The 24,732-nt window shown below is 37.9% G+C and overlaps 1 long non-coding RNA gene across 1 annotated transcript; it reads right to left on the bottom strand.

The window, feature by feature from the left end:
* Positions 1–1,177: 1,177 nt before the first annotated feature.
* On the bottom strand, positions 1,178–23,643 carry LOC134487651 (uncharacterized). The gene is made up of 3 exons (XR_010066877.1): positions 23,552–23,643; positions 20,396–20,541; positions 1,178–1,415 (listed from the first exon to the last, which is right to left on the bottom strand). It is a non-coding gene; the product is annotated as an uncharacterized LOC134487651 (long non-coding RNA).
* Positions 23,644–24,732: the final 1,089 nt, after the last annotated feature.

Raw genomic sequence — 24,732 nt, 5'->3', positions numbered from 1 at the left:
AATATCCTGGCTGGATATAAAATGTAACAAATTTGCTCCAAATTATTTACCTTTTGTATAATTTCAGATCTTGCCAACCTTCCTTTAGGCCTTGGAGCAGTGCTGTACTATTCTGTGCGAGAGTGCAAAACTGTCAAGGGATTAATCTGCGCTTGAAGCTGAGAAAGCATCATCCGTTCTGTCATTTCTTGAAGAAAATGTTGATCCTGCTTTTCACCTATTTATAACCCTGAAAGTTGGGTATTACAGATTACCCCAAGTGAGGAGTCATACTTTTTTTTTATTGTAAGCTGTTCTTTTAACTAATTTGATACTAAACTGCTATCATCATACCAAAGAGATTTGCCATTGATGTGTGTGTGTGTGTGTGTATCTTCATCTGTATTTATTTATTTATTTATTTAATATTCAAATTTCTATTACCCCACTGAGAAGTGGGAAGTATATCCCACTGCTCAGTCTATTCTACTATCCTTAGATTTCCCCGTAGTTTCCCATCCAGATAATAATCAGACCTGACCCCATTAGCCCCAGAGAGTTTTATAAGTGGTTTTTGACATGGCACTGTGGTAGTATCAAGGGCAAAGGAAAAGAAAAGATGAACAAGGAATATTTGGGATTGTTTTGTTTATTATTTTTAGAAAATTAGGCCTAACCGTCTCTCAACAGACTTGACTGTGAAAATAAACTGTAGAACAACTGCTGGTTAGCCTTTCTATAACTTCTAAGCATTCAAGGTCCTTTTTGGAGAACAGCTTTTATGCAATACATGTAATGCATAACCACATTCTTTACACCTGGGGAATATACAGTACATACAATAGATTCATCCCAAACCATCCCTTATCTTTTTTTTTTTTAAATAAGGCCTTACATTTCCAACCTGGCACTGTCCACACACAGTAGGAAATTATTATTAGGCTTAAGATTTTTAAATGCACCAATCAATAAATCAAGCAATAAAGAAATAAAGAAATTCCTTTCCAAACATCCCTTTGATGGGTTAGAATGTTGGCCAAAATATGGTTGCAGGTCTTACTTGTTTCTAATGAAAATAGAATTTGAGTTGGATTTGTAAGAAAATGATCTTTTGCTCATTAGATTGAAAAATAAGCAATATATAGGTACAGGCTGTAATTCCAAGAGGCCTGTTCATTCAGTGTTCAGTACATGGACACACATTCAATGCTCTACTTGCCATAGATTTTTCTGGTATGTTTATTAAGATGAAGGGAAAGGCATCAATATTCTATGCTAGGTTACAAATCAGGGCAGCCATTGGGCCAATTTGACATTAATGGCAATCCATGAGGGTCTTCCTGTGTCTTCACCTATAACTCAAGGATACGGATAGTGGGATGTGATCATTCTTCAGCTCCAAGACAGATGTCTCGCTTGTCAATCAAGTAGATTCTCTGAAAATGTGAATTAAGGCAGATTGTCATTAGGATACAGGTCAGTAAATCAGTGGAGAGCTCACTGGAGTAGACAACCGAGTCCTGAAAGATGCATACTGGTTAGTCTGCAGTTTATTTGTTCCAAAGCAAAGAGGGGGATTAAACAGCATTTGCTGGGTCTTTGCTTTCTTTATTCACAGCTTTCAACAAATACAATATATAAAAAAGGAAATAGCAGAAAAAAATATAAATGATAAAAATGCTGCATGTTGTGAATGAAGATCTCTGTTGAGAAGAGCACTGGGAAATTGGGTGTTAGTTATTTCCATATGTTTGGTGCAAAGTATCCATGAAAACTACCAGATCCATGTAATGTGCAAGGTTTTTTTTTTACAAAGAAACAATTCAGGTGGAAGGACTGTGGAAATGATATTTCTGTCTGAGATTCTGAAGAGCTATTCCTAGTCTGAAATGGTAACCCTGGGGTATAAGAACAATACGGTCCAGTGTTTCTCAACCTTGGCAACTATAAGCTGTGTGGCCTTCAACTCCCAGAATTCCCCAGCCAGTGCATTCTGGGAGTTGAAGGCCACACAGCTTAAAGTTGCCAAGATTGAGAAACACTTATATGGTCTAATTCAGTATACTTGTTCTTCCTTAAGACATAATTCAGGATAGCTCAATTTCTGCTCTGTTTGGTTGTTAGGAGTCACTGAGGTCTTCTGGACAACTGCTCTTCCATTCCATCAGAAAGCTTTGTTTACCCAAAATGTATGAATTCTTTTGATGTTGGCAATATTGTCCATTATGCATCTTTGTGTCTTTTCCCCTTGTCTTTCCTGGTGGGAGAAAATCAGATTTCTCCTAAGAAACCATCCCATTTCCCAGATTTGGAGATTTCAAAAAAATTCTCTCTTTCTGAAGGTGGTCTTTCTCTCGTGTTGTCTCCAAAAACTTCATTCTCTCAGCGTTTCATCTATTCATTCTTCCCTCCCTCTCCCTCACACCTGTGCTTCCAGGTTCATTTGATGAGTCAGTTTCCACAGGACCTGTGTTGTGTTTATCACAGAAAAAAAGGATGAATCATGTGAAAAGGGAAAGAAAGAAACTGCCACTGTTTTTTCCCCCCCAGTATTTCAGATTTCAGAATAGCAACAAAACACACATACATCCATTAATATATTTGTACTTAGTACACATTTGCAAGGTTTGAATAACCTTTTTGCTAAATGGTTAGAAAAATTCATGGGTTCACATTTCACATTGTCTTTGCTTGCTGCATGTTTTGGTTGCATTTGCTTAATCTGGTTTATCAGAGACAGAGTATTTTGCCTAACAGATAATGGTACCACATAAGATTTGGAGGTGCGATGGGAGGTAAAGTTTCCCAGGAAATCCCTAAAATATCAATAACCAATTATCAGCTAGCAAAGAAAAGATGCTGTATGGAAGATGGTCATGAATTATTTTCCATTGCCACAGAAGCTGGGTCAGAAATAATGGGCATAAGTTGCAGCCACCCTGATTTCATTTAAATATAAAGAAACAAATCCTGACTGGAATATCTGTATGACAGTAGAACAGTCTGTCCTTTGGAGGTTGTGAGTTCTCCATCTCTGGAGAAGAAGTTGGACACCTCTCAAGGATGGTTTAATTGGTTTTCCTGCACACTGCAGAGGGTTGGGCTTGATGATCTTTGCAGTTCCTTCCAATTTCACAATTCTATGATTCTGTGAAAGAGCACAGGAAGCATAAAGCAGGGTTCCCATTAAGTGGCAGAAAGGGTGGGAGGCCAAGGCACCAAATTTAAATTGAAGAGGATACAGGTAGTCCTCACATAACAACCACAACTGCGACCAGAATTTTGGTTGCTAGGCGAAGTGGTCATTAAGCAAACCTGACCTGATTTTACAACTGTTTTTGCGGCGGCCATTAAGCAAATCACGTCGTTTAGGTGAATCACGCAGTTCCCCATTGATTTTGCTTGCTGGAAGCCAGTTGGGAAAGATGAAAGTGATGATCACATGACCATGGGATGCTGTGACAGTTGTAAATGCGAACTGGTTGCCAAGTGCCCAAATCATGATTACATGACCGTGGGGATGCTGCGACGGTCGTAAGTGCGAGTACTGGTCGTAAGTTGTTTTTTTCCAACATTGTTGTAAATCTGAACGGTCACTAAAGAAATGGTTGTTAAGCAGGGACTAGCTGTATAACATTTGGGCTGCAGCCTTACCTATCAGAAAGCGTCAGTTCTGGTGTACAATAGGGATTTGTTACTAGCTGTGCCATAGTGAGTTACCGGGAAGATTCAGCCAAGTTCAAGTGAACCAAGAAAGAGCATGACATTAAAAAATGCTGGTCAAAAAAATGCCTAAGGTGTTTTGGTAAAACACTGGTGTCTGCTATGCTTGGTGCCTAGAAATCTAACACAGAATTTACAGTGTGGCTCAGACTGCACAGAACACAGGCAAATAGCCGGTTGTTACATCTCATCTCACAGGCAATATTCACAATGCTTGTTTATGCTCCTCTCTCAGGTTGTGGAGACGTGCTGCACTTGGATATAAAATAAACATGATTATTTTCATGAAATTATGATTTCTAGAAGTTATGTTTAGTACATTTACATCAGAAGAGTGTGATAAAGATGCTGTACAACTCTCATAAACCCAGACCGCTGATTATGCAGTCTCAGAATTATGTTATTTAATAGTCCCTGCCTCATTCCTCAAGAGAGATGGATTATCTCTCTTCACACAGAGACTGAGTTAGCAGAAAGAAGCCATCATGGGATACCTAATATCCCTGAGCATCTCATAGTTGGTTAGATTATCTGATCAACACTTCTATTAGCTGCTGAATGTATGCTGTTTTTCCAATAAAGTTGTGGCTTGTTTAATCCCATTTATTGGTGTCCTGTAGCAAGAGAGTCCATTAAACTGCGTTATCCATATTGAGACATTCTGTATTATCCATGTTCAGACATTCTCTATCTAAAAATTAGATCTGTTCCAGGTACTACTACAAGTAATACAGTGGTAATAGGGTTTTCTAACCATCACACAATTCAACAAGGGAAAACAGATAAAGAGGACATTTTTGTATTGTAGTTTGGGAATCAGTACTGAGTTGCTACTTATTGATCTGGGTTGTAAAATTAATTCATCCATTTGGCTATAATTGTTGAGAGTCTACTGATTATTTATATATTCTGCCTGATGAATATGTTGCAAGCAAATTTGCTGAAGTGTAGGCAAAAACTACTGCAAAAATTAGGTGAAAAAATACTGTGAATTTGTGGGAATTAATTTCATGTGTGTCGTTTTATTATTGTTTGTGATGCTCTGCCTTTGCGATTGGCTTGTAACATTGGTTTTCACAGATTTTGAATAACGCTAAGTGGCCCTGTTTGAAGGCTCTCCAGTTCTTGGGAGGGGAGTTCTTGTCAATAGTTAGAACTGAGCTGCAGACTGCACAGCTACATAGGACTCCTGTGCTTAGATACAAGTGTATTGGTGTTCAAATTAGTTGTTACTTCTGAAGGTGATACAGACATATGCTAATTTTATGTTGACTGATGTTTGTCTTCAGTTTCTCTTTGGCAATGAGTAAATAACACCTAGTGTAAATATCATGCTCAATTAAGTGACAGTGATTTATGATTTCTAACAACATCATTTCAATTAAGCAGTAGCTATTTTGCCAGTGTCATTCAGCGGTGCTGCTTATTTCCCCACAGATCACAAAAATAGATCGTATTTCCACCTCTCATTCTGATGTCAGCAAAATGAAAACAAATAAAATGCATTAAAATAAAAGTAAAAGCATATACCGATTAAAAGCAATCAATCCTAACGTAAAGAAAAACCAGAATGGAACTAATGTTCCTTTCTCATAAGCAGCCAATCCCTTCAGCCTTTCAAACAACTTGACTTCTTCATCTGAAGTCTACCTGCCTGTTGTACTCCACTGCTACAAAAAGGCAGAACAGAAATTTGGTATTTCCATATTTTGGGACAAAATATATCTTTGTTAGTACCAAATTTGACTTCTCTTAAGGGTGCTGTCACCTGTGCTACAAAAACATTATCTAACCTTCAGCATAATTTTATGTGACAAAATCTCTCTTTAGTGCATCCTAGAGGTCTGAATAGATGGAATTCTGTTTAAATTTCCCTGTAAAGTCACTTCCATATAATCCCATTTATACAAAGAAAGAACTGGTGAGACCCAGACTCCTCCCTTATAATTTCATCAAGAGTTGTTTGGAAGGTAGTTTTAGCCTCTAGATAATTTCTGATCTGCTGACTAGACCCAGAACATCACCAATGGGGCATTGTCCTTCTCGGCAAAGCAGCAATCTGTTTCCTAAAGAGACAGACCTTCAACTAGGGAGACATGTCAGAGAACAAGGGAGAGAAGTAAGAAGGAAAGCCTGCTTATGAACAGCACAAAGCCTCAAAGACCTCTCTCCAACCATCATCTCTGCAATGAACATGGACTGAAATCCAGGAGCTTATTTAAGGTGGTCACAGGCCAATTTTAGTTGGCCTGTGATGATGATGATGTTCCATCAAGTCATTGTTGATTCTTAGCTATCGCTAACCAGCCTGTATTGATTTATTTGAACCCTGTGCATTATTGTTGCCCTCCCTTGTTTCCCTTTCACTAATAAACTCTTTGTTGTATTTATAGATTTGTTTCATTGATTTTATAAGGAAATTTATCTGGAAAACCTTCCCCATCTGTAAAACTGCCCAAGTTACATAATATCCACTGTGTTTGAGGATTGGCGCAAGGTTTGTTATGTTCTATCATTCTGGCCTTTGAATAGGAAGTTCCAAAATACCTTCCTTTCTCTTTTTCTACAGCTAGAAGGAAGGAAGAAGTCTTGAATAGAAGGGCTAAGAGCTCCCTTGATGAACAGACTGTGGGGCAGCCTATAAGAATTATCTTTTACTGGGGAATCATTGGATGAAGGGGGTCTTCCGGAGAGATGTTAAGTTTGGTTTGTAACACCTCCCTTTTATGATGGTGAACTTTTAAAATAAAAGCTGTACTGTAGTTTTATTTATCTTTTTAAATTTATGTTATTAAAAAAAACAAAATTACTGCAGTACAAGCAACATATGAATAAAGACATAATTAAATAGTTTACTTATAAATGAATGCCTCACTTTCCCTACAGCATTCAAGGAAGCAAATGCAGCCTACCTAGAATACTCATCATAGCCAGTGGCTGATATGAAGCCTTACCACTTCGTTTGCTTACTTGCTTCTTATATGGTCTTTTAGGAAATATTCAGAGGAAATTGTTCCTCTGCCTGACGTGATTAATCCTGAAAATCTGTATCTCATTTAAGTGATTTCCAGAAAAATCACCAAAAGTTCTAAATTACTGTCCCTACTTTAGGGAGTTGCAACATCTACATTTCATAAGAGAGCTGATTAAAAGAAAAAAGCATGGACTCAGAGTGATGATTCACAAGTATGAGACGGGAATTGGTAAGTTGTTCTTGGGTCAGGTGACAGGTCTGGATAGCCATTTCTGGATTAATTTATTAGGCTGAGTCACCCACATCTCTTCTTGTGTATAATTTACAGCAGTACATTTTGGAGATGATTTATCTGGCTTGTAAAACTTCCAACAAAGATTGCTGCAGTGAATAATAGTAGATGTTATTTAAGGCTGGTCCTCCTTATTCTGCATGAAGACTGAATATCCAAGTAGTCTTTCATAATATTGTGAAACAACAACAGGTGCGCTTATACCACTTTACCTTAAGGACGACCATGTTCTCTAGGAAGTAATGATATAGCCATGAGTGATTCCTGGTCTGCTATATAAAAACCTGTGTGGTCATCAATAATTAGTGTAAGGGAATAAACTTTGGCTTCATCTAATCATTTTTTATTTCTGACTGATATAGCAGGCCATTTTCTTGATGACTTCAGCCTTGACTTCAGATCCTATCTTGGTTTTTTACTGGGTTTCAGACCTAACCTTGATTTTCAGCTTTGTGGTTCCCAGTCACTCCAAATTTTATTCCTGCTTCATCTACCTAATCAGAAACAAACCGTATGCCAATATTTTTTGCATGAAGTAGATTATTTCCCAATAAAGGTATGGAATTATCATTCAAGTGGACAAATTTTAAATAAGCTGTATTGCTCAGAAACATTTCTGATCAGGGCCACTGATGATGCAGGACAAACCCAGGATTCCCAGCAAGTGTTAAGTTGGCAATCCTGGCTTATTGTAGTTTCATGATGCCTATGTTTGTCAGTGGCTCAGTCAAAGGGTTCTAAGGACACTTAAAACAAGTTAGCAATGGATTAAATGAAAATGCTCTTCTAAGTTTCAGTATAACCTCAATGTGAATGTACATTATTTACTAAGAGGACAAGAATCAGAATAAACACTTCTGTGATGTCTCACTTTTCTAGAGAAGGATCCTCATGAGCTCAGAATTTGAGGAGATCCTCAAACTACACGTCAAGTTTTACTTTTTTTCCCTAGCTATTGGTCATATCATCTTTAATATCTTTTAGCATCAATCCTCAACTTATTTCCCTAATGTTTTTGTTTTGTTTTTTGTGCCTTTGAATCACTCTTGACCTCCTGACTTTGCTTGGACAAGTCCATGAAATTTTCTTGGCAACCTTTTTTGGAAGTGGTTTGCCATTGCCTCCTCCTTCTTGCTGGGAGAGAATAACTGAAATCATCCAGCTGTTTTCATGCCTAAGGCAGGACTAGAACTCAAAGTCTCCTGGTTTATAGCCCAGTAGCTTTAACCACTATACCAAACTGACTCCCTTTTTCTTCCTGTGGCATTTCCAATTTTTGCATTTCATAAAAAAATGAATTTTTGCCCATCATGCAGTGACTCATCTGAGGAATCAGTATTTATAGACCTGTTTTCTCAGATGTTTCTAGCATACATTCACTTAAGTAGCCTTCCTGGAGAGTTTTTATTTAAATCTGCAGAAATGTAAAAAATATATTGTAGCCACAGAAATATAATTAAGGGTGATAGAGTCATTGGGCACAAACCAACTGTATGTAATATGATTAAATTTGGACAGGACTTTTGAGTACTTTTCCTCATGTAATTTATGGTTGTCTATCATTATTATTTAATTACGATGTTCATAAAAATGCTGAACCTGACTATTGTAGAGAGAGATAGAGAGAAGTGTGTGTATGTGCATATTATGTGAGAAGAAGGGACAATGTGTTACATGGCAAACACAGATTCACTATTAGTGGACGTGGGTGACTTTCCATAAAAAAAGGGTCAAGAAAGATGCTTAATTCTTTACAGTGCATATACATCTGTAAAATATCTTTTGTCTGCATTTCAGAAGAAAGGATGACTTTGAGATTTATTTATACCTTTGGCTACAAAGCAGACAGCCCAAAGGCATAACTTGTTTTGTAGTGAAGTGCCTCTGCATTTTGCTTTTGCTGCAAAATGTCACATTAAGAGAGATGGCCAGAGAGAGACAGTCTCTGCATAGTCCTAGAATTAGCAGGGCCTTTCTCACTCTTAGCTTTTAGCCTCAATAGGCAGCAGTGGGCAGAGCCACAATCAGCTTTGTACAAGCACAAAGTTGCTGAATCAATGGGCCAGCTCACCTAATTACATTAGTCTCTGCCCATTGTCTGGAAGAACTATCCATTCAGCAGTCTTGAACTTGCATGGTGGGGGTGGGGGCAACCCCCCTGCCCCTCCTCCACCGCTGCTCCAGGCACCAAATGTTAAAGGCAGGGATTCCCCCCTCTTCATTGCTAGCCTGTACTGTCTGACAGTGAGTTCTGCCTCACTGATCGTCACTGAATGTTATTAGCATTCTCACCTACCTAAAAAAGGACTTTTCAAGAGGCATAAGAATGCAGTTTTAGAGTGGTTACATTCCCTTTCAGAATTCTGTAAAATTCCCTGTTGAAGTAGTTGTTAAAATATAGGCCAGATATACTTTATCTGGATCAAATATGTAGCTTTGGATCATTTTCTTCAGTAAATAAATGACAAGTATAATGCTTTTGACTCATTTATTTAACTGGGTTCTCTTTATCTAATTCTAGGACTTGTGGGGAAAACAGATCAAGTTTTAGGTCTTATTTATGCAGAAATACTGAAAATTCAAAAGGGTTCACAATACTTTTAAGCACCACTGTATATTGAGAAGTGGAAAAATTTCATAACTCCATCAGTTTAATCTTAATAATAATAATATATGCTAATTCTTATAATGCAAATTATCAATCATCATGGTTATACTTTACTTAATCCTATTTATATCACAAGTGTATCTATGTAACTATCTCCATGGTCTTTGCTAGTTTGTACTTGCCTTTTTTTTTTTTTGGTGGAGGCTAGTTATGTTTATTAGTAGAGGTGAATCTCCAGATTCATATCTATGCATTTAATTTCCATTAGTACCTACATGTTTTCCTGAATCAACTTAATTCAGTTTTATCTGTTCTGAAATCTTCGTTATCCCCTTTAAGATGCTTAAATATACAAGAAGATCTCTCTGTAGGCACTTCATGTTCATGCTGCATAGCGTTTTGATTGTTGGTTGCAGAGATTATCTATACTCCGCTTCCATTCTACAGCATTTGCTGTTTCCTTTTCTTACATACATGCTATGAAAGCATGAGGCTCAGAAAGCCAGCTTACTCTACAACTTGGCTTTTTAACCTAACATGAGAATTCCATCCATCTCATTCTGCAAATTAAGCTTTCAACTGCACAGCTGGAAGCCTGTCAGTTTCTTCTGGCAAAGCAGCCATGTACTCTGAATCCTTTACCCTTGGCAAAAATTATGGTAAATAAACTTTATTTATTCATTCATTTGTCAAACTTCTAGGCTGCCTGGCTCCAGAAAGACTCTTCACAATTAAAAATAGATAGAAAACAGTTTCATGTAAGAATAGCAGCTGTCTGGATGGAGCAGATCAAAACGAACGCCCACTCCGTCTCTCAACTTGAAGTGGCCTGACCACACACTAACCCAGGGCCTGAGGGAACAGCCAGATTTTTAAGGCTCATTTGTACAAATGTCTGGGGGAAAGCTCTTCCAGAGGGCAGGTGCAGCAATAGAGAAGGCTCACTTGCTAGGTCCTGCTAGATGAACCCAAAGCAAGAGGGCTCTGTTGGATCATAGGGGATGGACAGATAATATGGGAGACAAATAGTCCCTCAGACACGAAGCTGTCACATCGTGGCTTGGTCATTAGTGATCCCTCTTCCAAACCTCCTGACTTTAACCTGCGTTGCTCTGTCTGGACGAAATTGAATAGAATCAGATGTGATACTGGAAGGAATGCCTCTGCTCTGTATCATTGGGGCTGGAAAGATTCTCCTTGTTGTGACTGTGGTGCCAATATGCAAACTATTAAACATATCGTGCAAGACTGCCCACAATGTGCATTCCCTGTCTCCTTAGAAGACCTGCACGAAGCAACACCAGAAGCAATCACCTGGATAGCTGAACTGGACATCCAGTTATGAGGCTACTACTGTATCCCTGCAGAAGTTTTGTATATAATCGTGTGGACTGTGTGTATATATTTGCCTTTTCTCTTGTCATGTACTCATCATATGCTATATATATATATATACACACACTCAGACAGCAAGAAGCTTAGGATAAATCCAATCTAAGCTTTCTCATCACCTGCTCCTTCCAGGCAGAGACTAAGGCCTCAGATGAATAGCCCACCATGTCCTTAGGAAAAGTCCTAAGCTCCCTCTGAAACCTCTCCAGGTTCTACCTCTATGTGGGGATGGGGATGACAGCAAGAGTCAGAGAGGCATACAACCATGACAAAGGACTGATAATAATGCCCTCCACCCTCAGTTCATACTTAACTGTCCCAAGACAGAAACCTAATCTAAGATGTAATCTCCGATATGTGTCAAGCCTTCTATGATCTGGGTCAGGTCCATGGTGGCCATGAACCCCTGAGCTGTCTTGACTCAATGCTGTTTGTGGGCAAGTACAGGAACTATCAGCCTTGGGGCAGTGGGATTGAGGCAGTGATGTTGCTGCATAACAGGGAGGCTGGTACAAGCAGCAACAATCCCAACTGCACTCATCTGCTCTATCTATTGTATAGTTAAAGGGCAGAAGAGTGAGATATGTAAAAACTGATTAATCCTACTTGCAGCAGTAACTGTGTATAATTAAAACAAGCAAATCAAAGGCCAATTTAATTTCAAAAGATAAGGCATTGAGTGAATCAGAAAAGTGCAGCAGAAAATCAGTGAAAACTGAATGGGTTCTTCAAGGCTGTACTTGGAGCATTTTATTATCATAGCCTTGATCCTTTCTCCTTGAGTGTGAGATTCAGAGGATGGTGAAGTTAGGAACTAAGAACTGAATCCAGTAGTGTCTTCCATTTAATTGAGTAAATCCTAAAACATAAGACTGTGCTTGGGATCATCCATTAAGTAAATCATATTATGTTTTAATTATGATTTGTCGATGAAATCTTAATGGCCAAGTTTAAACATAACCTTGTTGTAAACCAGGGTTGATAAGCCACTCAAGCTGGGTTCACATATCATACTAAATCAAAACTAGCTAAACTACATTATAGTTTAGGCAAATTGTTCTTCAGAAGAAATGTTATTAAAATCACATACAAGGAAAGAAATTTGCAAATGGTAGTTGCAGCAGGCAAGTTGATAAGAGGTAGGATAATCCATACATCTATATTTTAAACTCATTATGCATTAGATAACAGAGAAAGGTAAAAAGAGGAAAATAGTTGCCTATAGTTCCCTTATCTTCCAGAACAGTGAAGTTTTCTTTATGTGCTCTAATGACAATTACATATGTGTAGTAGTTATTCTTCACTTTCTAAGATGTATTGATTTATCAGTCTTGTATACCTCCATATTTCACAAAGACTCCCAGTGGATCCTTGTCCCAATCCTAACAATGCCACATTATTAAAACGACCACAGGAAATCAACATTAATAATTAATTAAATCAATGAAATTAAAATATCCACAGTAATGACACTTAAGAAAACATTGAAGCTATTAATAAATCTGGAGCATCACAACAGTAACATTTAATTAAGGGCCCTCCAGAAGACCTCTGTCTTTACCAGCATCAAGAAGGCAGTCAGCAATGGGGCCAGACTAATTTCCAGGGAGTACTTGTTCCACAGTACTGGTACTATTATGGAGAAGCAAATATCTTAGCCTTGCTCTCCTGTTCTCTAAGAGAAATAGGGATTTGTCAGCTCTGCTAGGCAGACCAGAACAGGAAATGAACTTTATTGTAAGGTTTCAATTGGGAAGGATAAAACTACTTTTATTGAGATTGGCTATAATAACAGAATGTTGCAAGTCTGATTGTGCTTTACCTCCTTTGTATAGTTCAATGAATTAGGGAAATGTTTTCCTGAGCCATTTCCTAATGTTATCTCGTTGTACTGGACTTAAAAAATATTTCAGCCCCTTTTGCCTGGGTCACAGCTATGGGTTGAGAAGCAGCTTCCATCCGAGCCTCAACATGTTGGGTAGTGAACAGGTTAAAGATTGCATGACAAAATGGGCTATTAATTTTGGATACTGTATAATATGCAGATGGACACTTGGGAGAGAATGTGGGTAGGAGGTATTAAATTCACGTTGTGTCATAGTTTAAGATAAAACTTTTGTAAAGTAATGTATAGTTGGTATATGACACCAGAGAAATTATCAGAAATGTACAAACCACTGTTGGAAATGTGAAAAACATGAGGGGAGATTTTATCATGCATGGTGGACTTGTGAGAAAGCTAAGAAATTTTGGATACAAAATTCATATAATTATTTTAAGGAGTTTAAAGATAAATATTGTGAAGTAATCAGAACTCTTTCTATTAGGATTGATGGACAATGAATTAGAAAAGACTCATGGCAGATTGATTTTGTATATGATAACTGTATATGGTAACTGCAGCAAGATTACTGTATGCTCAACAATAGAAGAACAATGAAATTCCTACAGTGGAGGAACAGATTGTGAAAATGTCAGAATTTGCTGAGATCGCAAAGCTGATCTGTTTGGTCAAAGAAAAGACAAAAAACTTTTCTGAAAGCCTGGAAAACTTATACTGTATGTACTTTTTGCTGAAAGAAGAAAAAAATGATATGATTTATGGGTTTGAAGATTAAAAAAGATGTAGATTAAGTAAGGGGCTGAAGGAATTTGTATAACATCTAAGAGGGAGGAGGGATTATAAGATTGTAATCATCTGTTGAAGAGAAGATTGGAAGTCATTCTATTCCATAACCAACCTACCTTCCTTCCTTCCTTCCTTCCTTCCTTCCTTCCTTCCTTCCTTCCTTCCTTCCTTCCTTCCAATTTCTCTTCGTAAAATTATCAATATAAATAAATAAAAACATGTTGGGTAGTGGGGCTCATATAACCCTCCCTTGGTGTATTCTTGGAATAGGATCTAAAGACAAATTATACATGTATGAGTTTGCATCATGTGACTGGAAGCACTGGATGAGGTAGAATCCTCAATTGCACATAAGATAGTGTCTTATTTTTGCTCAGAGCTTTGGATCAACATGTGGAAGTCTGGTTAGTAGACATAATACTACTGGTCCCTTTAAATGAACACAGATATGTCGGGTGAAAAGACTTGTATCACCTCGCATCAAAGGTTTGCATTCTGAATTGAGTCATAAAATACATCTAATATTGTCAGTAAAACCATGGGTTGTATTTGCTTTCAAGGCAAGCATGGCATATATGTTCAACAAATTAAGCCTTCATGGAAGCACAGATGGCTATATTTTGTACTGAATTATCTTTCAATAATTTCTAACAGTATTTTATTAATGCAACTTCCCATCCTAAGCCATACTCTGTCTTGGTTGGCAAAAGCTCCAAATTTACTTTTTTTTCCATTGAAATTAAAATGACAGCACCAGTCATATTTTTCTTCTAGTTAATCAGATATATGACTTGCCATAGGGCCAGCCTCATGCCATAACTTAAAGGCATGACTGGGAAATCCTGCTAGTTTTTGCATTTCTGATTCACAAGAACGAGAATCAGACCTCTGTGGATCTATCAGTGATGAGACTCAAAAGAACCCCATTTATTTATTTATTTACGGTATTTATATGCTGCCTGTTCCTTTAACAATATCTATAAAGCTCAATTTTCAGTGCTAGTTATGGTGGGAAAAGGTCACTTCTGCTTCTGGAAATTGCCCCAGTAATGTAATGTATGAATTAACTACAAGTAGCCTAGAATCACCATATCAACAGTGATGGAAATTAACACTTTGCTATTATTCTAAAAATTGTTTCAGGTATTACACAGTTAATTCAGGAACAGGATGCCCTGTTTTCCACACTTTGTATTCCTTCACACTAATGTTCCATTTATAATTGCCTTTTCTTTCTGAAAAGAAAAAGGGAAAAAAGAGCCCGGACAGGCATTGCCAGGCTGTGGAGCAGCTAATATTGTATTTGTTAAAGGGACAGGAAGCATGGGCATTTATTCAAATCACAGCAAAGCTGTGTAATTACACTACACTTTAAACAATGCCTATTCGAAAGAGTGAGGGACAAGGATGGATGGATGGATGCTTGGTTTATGTCTGTCCTCAAGTGATACCTTTATTTAATTCTGTTGATACCTAATGAGTATAGGTTGCTTATATTTATTGATTGGTGAAATATTTTAGAGTGTCCTAGCACTTTTCTCAGTTCTTACTTAGACCCTGGTAAGAAAAGCAGGTGCCAAGACCTAACAAGTCCTGGTGCTAAGTTAACTGTATCTCTGCCTTCTCTAGTTCAGTGCTTTCCTGATGTATTGGATTTCAATCCAAAGGAGGCTTCAGCCAGGCTCTTCTGGGATTTTCCCCCCCAGTCTAGTGTATAATCCTCAAATATTCTGATGATCTCCCATTCAAGTAATAAGCAGATTTAAGCCTGTCTAATATTTGGGACTAGAGATACGTATGTACAGTATCTCTAGTCTCAAATACTAGACAGGCTTAAATCTGATGTATGTATGTATGTATGTATTTATTTATTTATACTGATGGGGTAGGGAGAGAAGACAGCTGTAAAGGAACCTTCCTTTCTGCTAGCAATTGCCTAAAGAAGGGATAATAGGTTTATAATGGAAGGTATGGCAACCCCCTTCCTTATGGCTTTCTTGGAAAAAAGCTTTAAAAAAAAAGAAATTTCTTTCAAAGATATTTTGAAAATATTCCAAAAAACTGAGTGGGATGCTTTGGTGTAGTACTTTCTTATCGTATAGGTTGAATTCATCCATGATGCTAAACAAAGGTTTGTTTTAATCTTTGTTTGTTGGATTGTTTACATGTCAGGTAAACCATGGTTGACAATAGCAATGGCTAAGTGGATTCATCACACTGAGCCAAAACCAAACAAATCACATTATTGTTTGTAATTTATGGATTATGAACTAGCATTATGTGAGAACTCAGCCATTCTGGCTTGATTAACAAATCCTAGTTATATCATGAAATCTTAAGTGGCATAGTCAGTCTCCCTTATTCTTCAAAATAGGGATGCATTTGCACAAAACTGTAAGCCAAGTTTATAATATGGATTAGTATTTGGGTTCACAAAACTTTTGGAGGTGATAAACATATCTGGAATATTTATGGGTCCTCTCATAAAATGGCTGCCATTATGGGCATAACCAGGTACAGTATATCACAATCATTTATTAGAAGGCCCAGTATCTATCATTTTCTTCCAGAAGGGTTTGTTCTAGCTTCCTATTACAATTATAAAATTTCGTAAGGCTTTCACCTTAGCCAGGCTGGATGCTCTACCCTCAGCAGTCCTTTTTGGATGTTTTAAGGGTATTCCTACGCACCTTTGGTTATGTCCATGTGGTCATAGCTCAACAGAAACTCTAAGCCATATGTTATTATACTGTTCCCTATATAAGGACTCTAGACAGATCCTTATATATTCGATTTTGAAGAAATTTCCAGGTGGGGAGTGTGATTTCTATTTAATGCTACTTCTTTTGGACAAGGACTCAAAAATATCTCACAAGTTGCCAGTTTTGTGCTACCATCTGTACAATATGCCACACTGTTACTTACTGTAGGTTTAGAATTTCTTAAAATAGTATTTTATTTTGATTTATTTTAGTATTTTCATTCTTAATTATTTTTAGATCTTATCATATTTACTGTTTTTCTGTGTGTGTGTGTGTGTGTGTGTGTATTACTGCTATTAGTAGAAATTTTGATTGGATCTGGCCTTAGGGCTGTAATAAACTTGATTTGATTTGATTTATCAGAAGGCAAACTGATGAGATTGTTCCCAGGATGTTCACTATTGCCTCGGTTTACCCTTCTGTTAACTGGTCAGGTGGGACAGACTTCCAAACCAAGTACCAGGCAGCACCCTTCTATCAATTTTATTCTCTAAAAATGCCCCACAGAACAGCTGGCATGTTGTTGGAAGCTTGTCCACTCTCTTTTCTTACTTCTGGATGTACTGTATGGTGGCAGGAAAGGGTACAAAGCAGAGCTCCTGCTTTAAATTTATTTTTATCACCTATGAGTGTGTGGGAGATGAACTGGATACCCAAAGGACGTACTTAGATACTCAGCTTTTAGAAGGGAGGGAAGGAATGCCTGCCAGACTCCCAAACAATTCAGAAGTGTTGTAATATTGACCAGAGAGATCTGGCAAATGGTAGCTGGCCAGTTCGCTGTGCCCTCAGGGGGTTTGCTCACAAATGTATCTTTATCTGAACTTCTGGTGGGGACATGGTGGTCTGAACAGCTGTGCTTGCGGGCTCTGCAGGCAGAACTGACAACACAGCAATTTTGGGGGGCTCAAGCAGGTTTTTCGTGAAGCCCAGGAGTGTTTTGCCAGAGAAAGGAAAACACCTGGAATCACCCCATCTGTCCTCTGGATGGCTGCTTGCAGCCAGAAGATCACAAATAGTGTTCACGTTCAACTGGTAAGAGCAGCCGGGAGGCTGGGGTGTCACCATTTCCAAGCTGCGCTGTAGCCCTAAAGGGACACTAAGACTGGCCACCCCACTTCTAAATCACCCAATTTATTTTTCTTTTAAGTATGCGTACCCTAAGAGAGGTTTTCTATAGCAAGGAGAAACTGGTTCTCTTGGTGCTTATCGTTATTATTGTGATTAATTAAAAAAAAAATTAGAAAAATTTTTGGACTTTGCTTTCCATCCAAATACTAAGGAGGGTTGAGAGTACATAATCGTCTCCCTGTTATTATTTTTGTACTAAATTTAAAGGTATCAGCATTTCCTTACATGTTGAATCTGCTGTTTTGAACTTTCAGCTTTCTGCTGCTACTTTCCCTGGGGAACTGTCTGTTATCTTACTCTCACCTGTGTAAACACATTCCAGAATTTTTCTATTATCTTCCACTTTCGCTGGTTAAGTACCTAGAGGGCACCATAATCTGCTGCATGAGACATGGAGGATTTTGATCGGTCTTTTTCTGACTTCCATCGAAACTTTAAACAGATGTTTTCTGATTCCTGCCAAGCTGTTATGCAAGGCATTCAGGATATTGTGGAAAACCTGAAGTTTAAAAAGTGTCATCTGTCTGTGGATGTCGTGGATGAAATTGAAGAATTTAATGGCGATAGAAATGTTTCTTCTAACAGTGAGATCGGGGCTTCTGATGAAATGCTGGATGAAGATTGGACAGTCGAGTTGAAGAAATTTAAGGGAGAGATCAAGTTGTAAGTCACAAGTGAAATTGTCTTTTTGATGGAACGCTATGGAAAAGGAGGGGTTATTATGTATGGGAGGTTTTCTGAAGAGAGGTCAGAGTTTTTGAGGGGGGCAGATGGGTTGTTCGATTTCTTTATGAAAAAAGCTCTGTGTGCATTGTGGCAATATGTAAATGCTCTGGTTTATTTTAAAGTTGGGTAAGAATGTAAGAATATTTATTTAGATTGCTTTTATGGTCTGGTTGAATTCATTTATCTTTAATGATTTGGATTAAGATTATTATGGTATTAAAATACTTTTTTGGGGTTTAATACAATTAAGATTATTATAATTGTATTATTAATTACAATGGCAGACAATTTATATATATATATATATTAGTTTGATCTTTATTATAGTAGACAGGAATGTATAGATTAGTAGTAGGAAGGAAATAATTAAATAAATGTTATTCTTGAGGGAGGAAGTTGATTAGGAGGCCCACACACATACCTCTTTTAATATAAGGGGAGGGAGCAATTGGATTTAGTGATTTTTATATTGTGCCAATGGAATGATTTATAGAAATAATGTGATTTTGGTTTAATATAGAGTAAGGGATTGATTGCGGAAGATGGTTGTATATCCTTGCCGTTAAAAGTCAGAAGTCACCTCTTTTGGTAAATTTTTTAAAAAAATTCTCGTGTTTCCACAATCTTTTATTTTTTTCCTCTTTGTAGCTTTTTGTTTTTCTGTAGTTTTTATCTTTGTCTGAAATCTAATAAAATTCTTATTAAAAAAAAACAAATGTATCTTTATCTGTGGATACTGTTAAACCATGGCAATTTGAAAAATGTTACCTGTATTGCACAGAAAACGTTGAAGGGGCCAAAATTCAACATTCATTTAAAAATCATGGACTGTTTATAGTTGGCATAACTCCATTTGTAGACCAATCTTTGAGCCAATGGAGGCCTCTCTTAGTAGCAGACAACAATTTCCCCAAACCCCCCTATCTGCTCCAGGGGATTGGAGGACCCTTGGAACTGCAGGCAATTGCTCTGAATCACTTCCTTGCATAGGCAGTGTCTCAACTACAGATGGGCTCAACTCAACATTTGTTAATGAATGAAACTTGCTAGAGGGTGAATGTGAAGGAGGAAATGCTGAGAAGTTTTTACTGTAACCATTGTATGTATTGGGGCCAGGCTGCAGGGGATGTATGTTACCAGCCTGACTCCTAACAATGATCCTCCAATAAATGACTAATCCAACATATACATCATTTGAAGTTTTCTACCTGGTCTCACAAAACTAAGATAGTGCTTTGTTTCACACAGTGTTGTGAGTCTGGGGTATTTTTTTTCTTCATTTAAGTAAAATATCTATATGATTGCAGGGACAGTAACTATAAAATCACATAGAAGACATTATGATAATAAATCCTTTCTCTTGAACAAAAAATATCCTGGCTGAAGAATAGTAGTGTGTTAGGAAAGCGTTGTGTAAGAGCTTTTCAGTTTCCAATCTTTAATTTATGGCACTTAGAGATGATGTACCAATCCCATGCTTTGCACTCAGCAGTTTCTAAGATCTTACATATATTATTCTTTCATTAGTGCTGTTGTTGCAGGGTGTTTAAGATACAGCCTAAGATGTAAGCAGCTAATTGAGGCTCAGATGTCTGAGGTTCCCTACTGTCAAGGTCAGCTGTAGGTCTGTCTTCAATTATACATGCTCTGCCCATGACTTCAATGATGCCAACTTTAAGAGATTTGCTTTTTTTTGGCTGCCATCAGATTGGGAAATAAAATCTCATATAGGCTACCTTCTTTTAATGATAAGATTTTGTTGAGAGTGCCAAGCTGAAGCAGATATAATTTGTTAGAGTTACTTACTCCAGTCCAGAAAGTATGGACTGATATGTTCTTATATGGATGCAGATGCCATGCAAACGGGAGGATCCAGTCCACACATACATAGAAATGTGCATACTAGTTGTGTGAAAGAGTTACCTTGGTACAATGAAATTCATTTCAAACTTTACTATTTGTTTTCATTTTAGAAGACAATGAATATGGATTAGGTTTGGAAAATCAGTTCTGAAGTACTGTGTGCCGTTGCATGTTATCTATAGATGTTGTTGTGTACTTCCTCATAGCTGTCAGATTTTAAATATCTGCATGTTACTGTGAAACACTATGTTGTGGACTTGTGCAATAATTTGGCCTAGGTACGAAGATGAATTCAGTTATGAATCTCACTGATTACCTTGTGTAGTGGTATGTAGGAATGACCTTGGGAGACAGGAGGAAGAGCCACAGACTAGACAACGGTCAGATAAGAGGCAGCTGACTCCACAGAAGGAATGGGGGCATGGCACACATCGCAGAAGGGACCGTCCCTCGTTTCTTGGACTGTAAAGGCGAGGGGGGAGAGATGTACTTTCACACTTGCAAGATTCTGTTACTGTAACCTCACAATAAAGTTAGAGCTAGTACTTCTGGGTGCACTTCTTGTCTGGACTACCTCGCAAGGACGATACCTTGGGCCAGTCATTTTCTCTCAATTGTGGTAATGATATAAAAACATTCCTATTTCTACCATCTCAAATGTTTGTAGCAACAATGAAAGAGAAATGTAATCAGATGAACATAATACATGTTTGATTGAAAACAATTAATATAAATATGAAACACTATTGCATGTCAGGTATGCAGTATTAAGCGACAACTAAACATACCAAATACTTTACCATACATTTCACATATTCAAATACTGAGCATTCTGCAAGAATAAACTGCCCAGAGTCCCTCTTTTGGGGGAGATGGGTGGTGACGAAATTTGTTAAATAAAATAAAAATAAAGAGGATCATGGAATGTTTTTGGTAGAACATTTGCTGCAAACTTATCCGTCTCCTCAGCACTTCATTTGCTTTGGGGCTGTATTTGGGATATGTCTAATGAATAATTAACTCATCCTGTAGTTTTCTGTAGTTTTTCTTTGAACTTAATTTGACGTGCAAAGGATTATACTTTCACTGGGTGTTCCAAACGCTGCTTTGATACCATGTGATGAAAGTTATAATGTAAGTACAAAGTATTATTGCTCCAGTAATCCTACTCATAGCTGACTCTGAACTCTTGGTGCCTATTTTATCTGTTCATGTATTGACAGGGGAAGCTGACTGCTGTCCTAATAATTGCCTCTAATCTTACGTTTGTGTATTTATAGTATACAACACTTCTCCTCAAGTGGTGCTTCTTCCTAGTCTCTCTGGCCACGGGGGAAGAGCTCCTTCACAGCGGTATCTGTATGAGGCAAGTCCTCTTATCACACTCCATTCAGGAGGTGTGCTGTGCCTTTACTTGGTTTGTAAGTTACTTGCTGGGTTGGGGTCCAGCACTTTTTGGATTACATGTTAATCCAGTGCTATGGAGGCTAGTCAGGACAGTTGTGCGTGGAGAGTCTCACAAACTGTGGGAGTCAAGACCAAGCCCTCTCTGGGTTAATGCCTTCAGACAGACTTGCAAAGCCCTCTCTTGTTTCTTCTCTTGCTTTCTTAGCTTGCACTAACATGAAAGATCACTTTCAAGCTGGGTAGAATCCTGGTTTCCAAGGGTACTTTCCAACACATCAGCTGGGGCTCTTTGGTGGAGGGTGTGCCTTCCAGTTCATTATAAGTACAGATTCATTTTCACTGGCTCCCTTCCACTGCTTTGGCCCATGGCTGGGTGACACACACAGCTTCAGACATAGTGGCAACCAGCTATGCTTAGCATAACTGTTACCTGTTGTTGCATTTAAGGGGGGTGTCAGCTATTGAAACAAAACTTGTTTTGAAGTGTGCCACTGAGCAAATTGATTGATGGCATTTCAGATTTGACCTTTCCTGTTGCTCCACTTTGGGGGTGGGGGCTGAACACACAAAGGGGTTAAAATAAAAACAAACAATTTCCTTTTGTTTTTCATGGCCACATCAGGGCCACTTTTACAACATTTCCACATTTTCATCTTGTTTGTCTGTGACTCGGTTCCCTTTTAAACATTAAACACCCCATCAAGGCAAATTTCCACATGAAAAGAGGCAGCTGGTAAAGCTGTTTTATGTAGCTTTTATACATTTGTTTTTACTCTTTATTGGCTATAGCACCCTCTCAGATGCTGGGCCATATTTTTTCTCACTAATGACTTTGGTGTCTTTCCATTTGGCAGGCTGTAATTCCCCACCCCTTTTTCCTGCTGTGCTTTTGCACAAGGGATCAGATATTAATAATTGTTTGTGTAACTACCACCACCACCTTTTATATAGTTGCTTGGGCCAGATATCCAATCACCTTTGCTTAGGCACCTCTGCTGGGGATTTATAGCAGAAGCAAAACACAAACTATTAACTCATACCCAGATTTCTGGCAATTATATACAAATATTAGCCTTTTGGTGCCAATAGTATGTTTACTACAGTGAGTCTTGTGCTTACAAAAGCAATCATATTGCCAGGAACCTGATTTGAACAAGTTGGACTGAATATACCAGAACTATCAGTACAGAAGGGGGAAGCCTGTAACTCAGCAATGCTGATGTGCCTTGTTGCATGTAAAAAAGATCCCAGATTTGATCCCTGGCATCTCTAGATAGGTCTAGGAAATATTTGTGTTGAAAACTCTTATAGAGTCCCTAGAGAGTACTGAGCCAGATGGACCAAAGGCATGATTTGGTGTAACAGTGATAAACAAGAGAAGACTCCCCTATATCTCAAGCATGATAGTCCTGTTATGTTATTTCTGAAAGAAAAAAACAGTATTTTCCCATCTCAGTTATTCATGTTTTGTTGGATAATCAATAGCATTACCAGGTATCCTACTTGTAAGAATGTAAACACACTCAGCCATAGGCACCAAGAAATCCCTTTGTTGTGCTCATCACAGAGGGGTTGGGAGCATGGACTACCAGAGACAGGGACATGGTTCTAGACTTGACATGACTTTCCAGGATCCTTCCCTGTTTAATTCCCACACACATTTGTTGAAGAGCGCTGTTTGGTCTCTGTGATCTGGAAAACCCAATTCTGACATTTCTCTTATTTGCAATCCCTTTTTTCTCTACAATGTTCTTTTGTAAAACCAACCATATCACATTGACTTGACACAGTAATTCTAAGCATTATCTTTATTTTCTGTCAAAAGCACTGATACTTTAGTATCCTTGTCTTCCCATACCTCTAATGTTAAGAGGCATGCCACATTTTGCAGTGTCATACTGAGGAACAAAGCAAAATTCAAGGCATTCAAAATGAGCATTTTGCTTCAGAAAAGCACCTGTAATTAATGTTTAAAACTCTTTGACTCCCTAAAACCACGCTAGGGTTAATAGGTTGAGCAGCTATATGGATTAAGTCTGCCTTAGTGCAAGGAGATGGAACTCACCATGCAGGGTGCAACCCAAGGTATGTGACATCTTTCAAATTCTTTCCTCTTTGCCAGACCTACTTAAGGAAGGAAATTCCCTTCTTACCAGATATATACTGTAGGTCAGCATGTCATGGGAAGATTCAAATCAGCTTAGAGAAAATGTACTAACTTATTGCTGTATTGATATTTGTTCCTTTTTACTTCAAAAAAAAGCTGCCAGTAACCTGGAATTATGTTTAAGAATAGTTTTCCACTCATAAGGCACCCTGCAAGTATAGTATGTTAGAGTAACTAAGGGACAGCTCCCATAATCTCCCCATTGGCTTATCACCCTGTTGGAAAAGCCTATCCTAGAATCAATCTGATCAGCTGTTCAAATCATGGTTGCTTTGTGAAAATGTTTGGGTAAAGGATTTCTCAATCTGATGCTTTAAAAAGAGAGGAGGAGAGAAGATAGGACAGGACCAGCAGGTTTTCAAAGAGAAACCATCAGTCAATATAAAAGCATGATTAAATTTTAGGGTGAGGTGTACACATGTCCTTATTTAGGCTAATAACACTAAATCCAGGAAGGGTTTACACATTAAATTACTGTAAGTACAGGTCATGTCCTCCTCATGCTTTTTTTTTTAATGAGCTGATCTAGCAGCACTTGCCTGATCTCACTTGCATTTCTACTTGTTCCCTAACCTGTTCTTTGTTTTATTTCTTTTTCAATGTTCCTCTGCAAGCCTGAAAAAAAAGTCATATGAAGTTGAATGAATGGATTCCTTAATTATTTTCACAATAATGCAGAGACCAAATGTTGATGGTCTTCACAAGCTGCTTTTCAAGTCATTGTTGGCAGGTCTTAAATTTCCTTCTTTGCAACAAAACTCCCAAAGGTCCAAATAGAAAGTGTCCGGGGTCATCTTAAGAGTTCTGTTAGCATAAACCATGCATTAATGTAAAGTTAAAGCTTCATTATTTGATGGTGCTCTTCATTTTCCTATACAGAATGTTAATTATTCTTTTGATTTGAAAGTGCTTGCTCAGCTCAGTGAAAGCAAAAGCTAGTGACATTTTAAGGTTATGTCTCTCTGAATCCCCCCACCCCCATCTTTCCCCTTTATACAGAAACCCTGTTCTAGTTTTCTGGTCACATTTTTATTCTCTTTAAAACAAACACAAAACTTGTCATATTTACCATTTCACTC

The sequence above is a fragment of the Candoia aspera genome, chromosome 1, assembly GCF_035149785.1.
Source record: "Candoia aspera isolate rCanAsp1 chromosome 1, rCanAsp1.hap2, whole genome shotgun sequence".
Taxonomy (NCBI): Eukaryota; Metazoa; Chordata; class Lepidosauria; order Squamata; family Boidae; genus Candoia; species Candoia aspera.
This window is presented reverse-complemented; position numbering and strand designations above follow the sequence as displayed.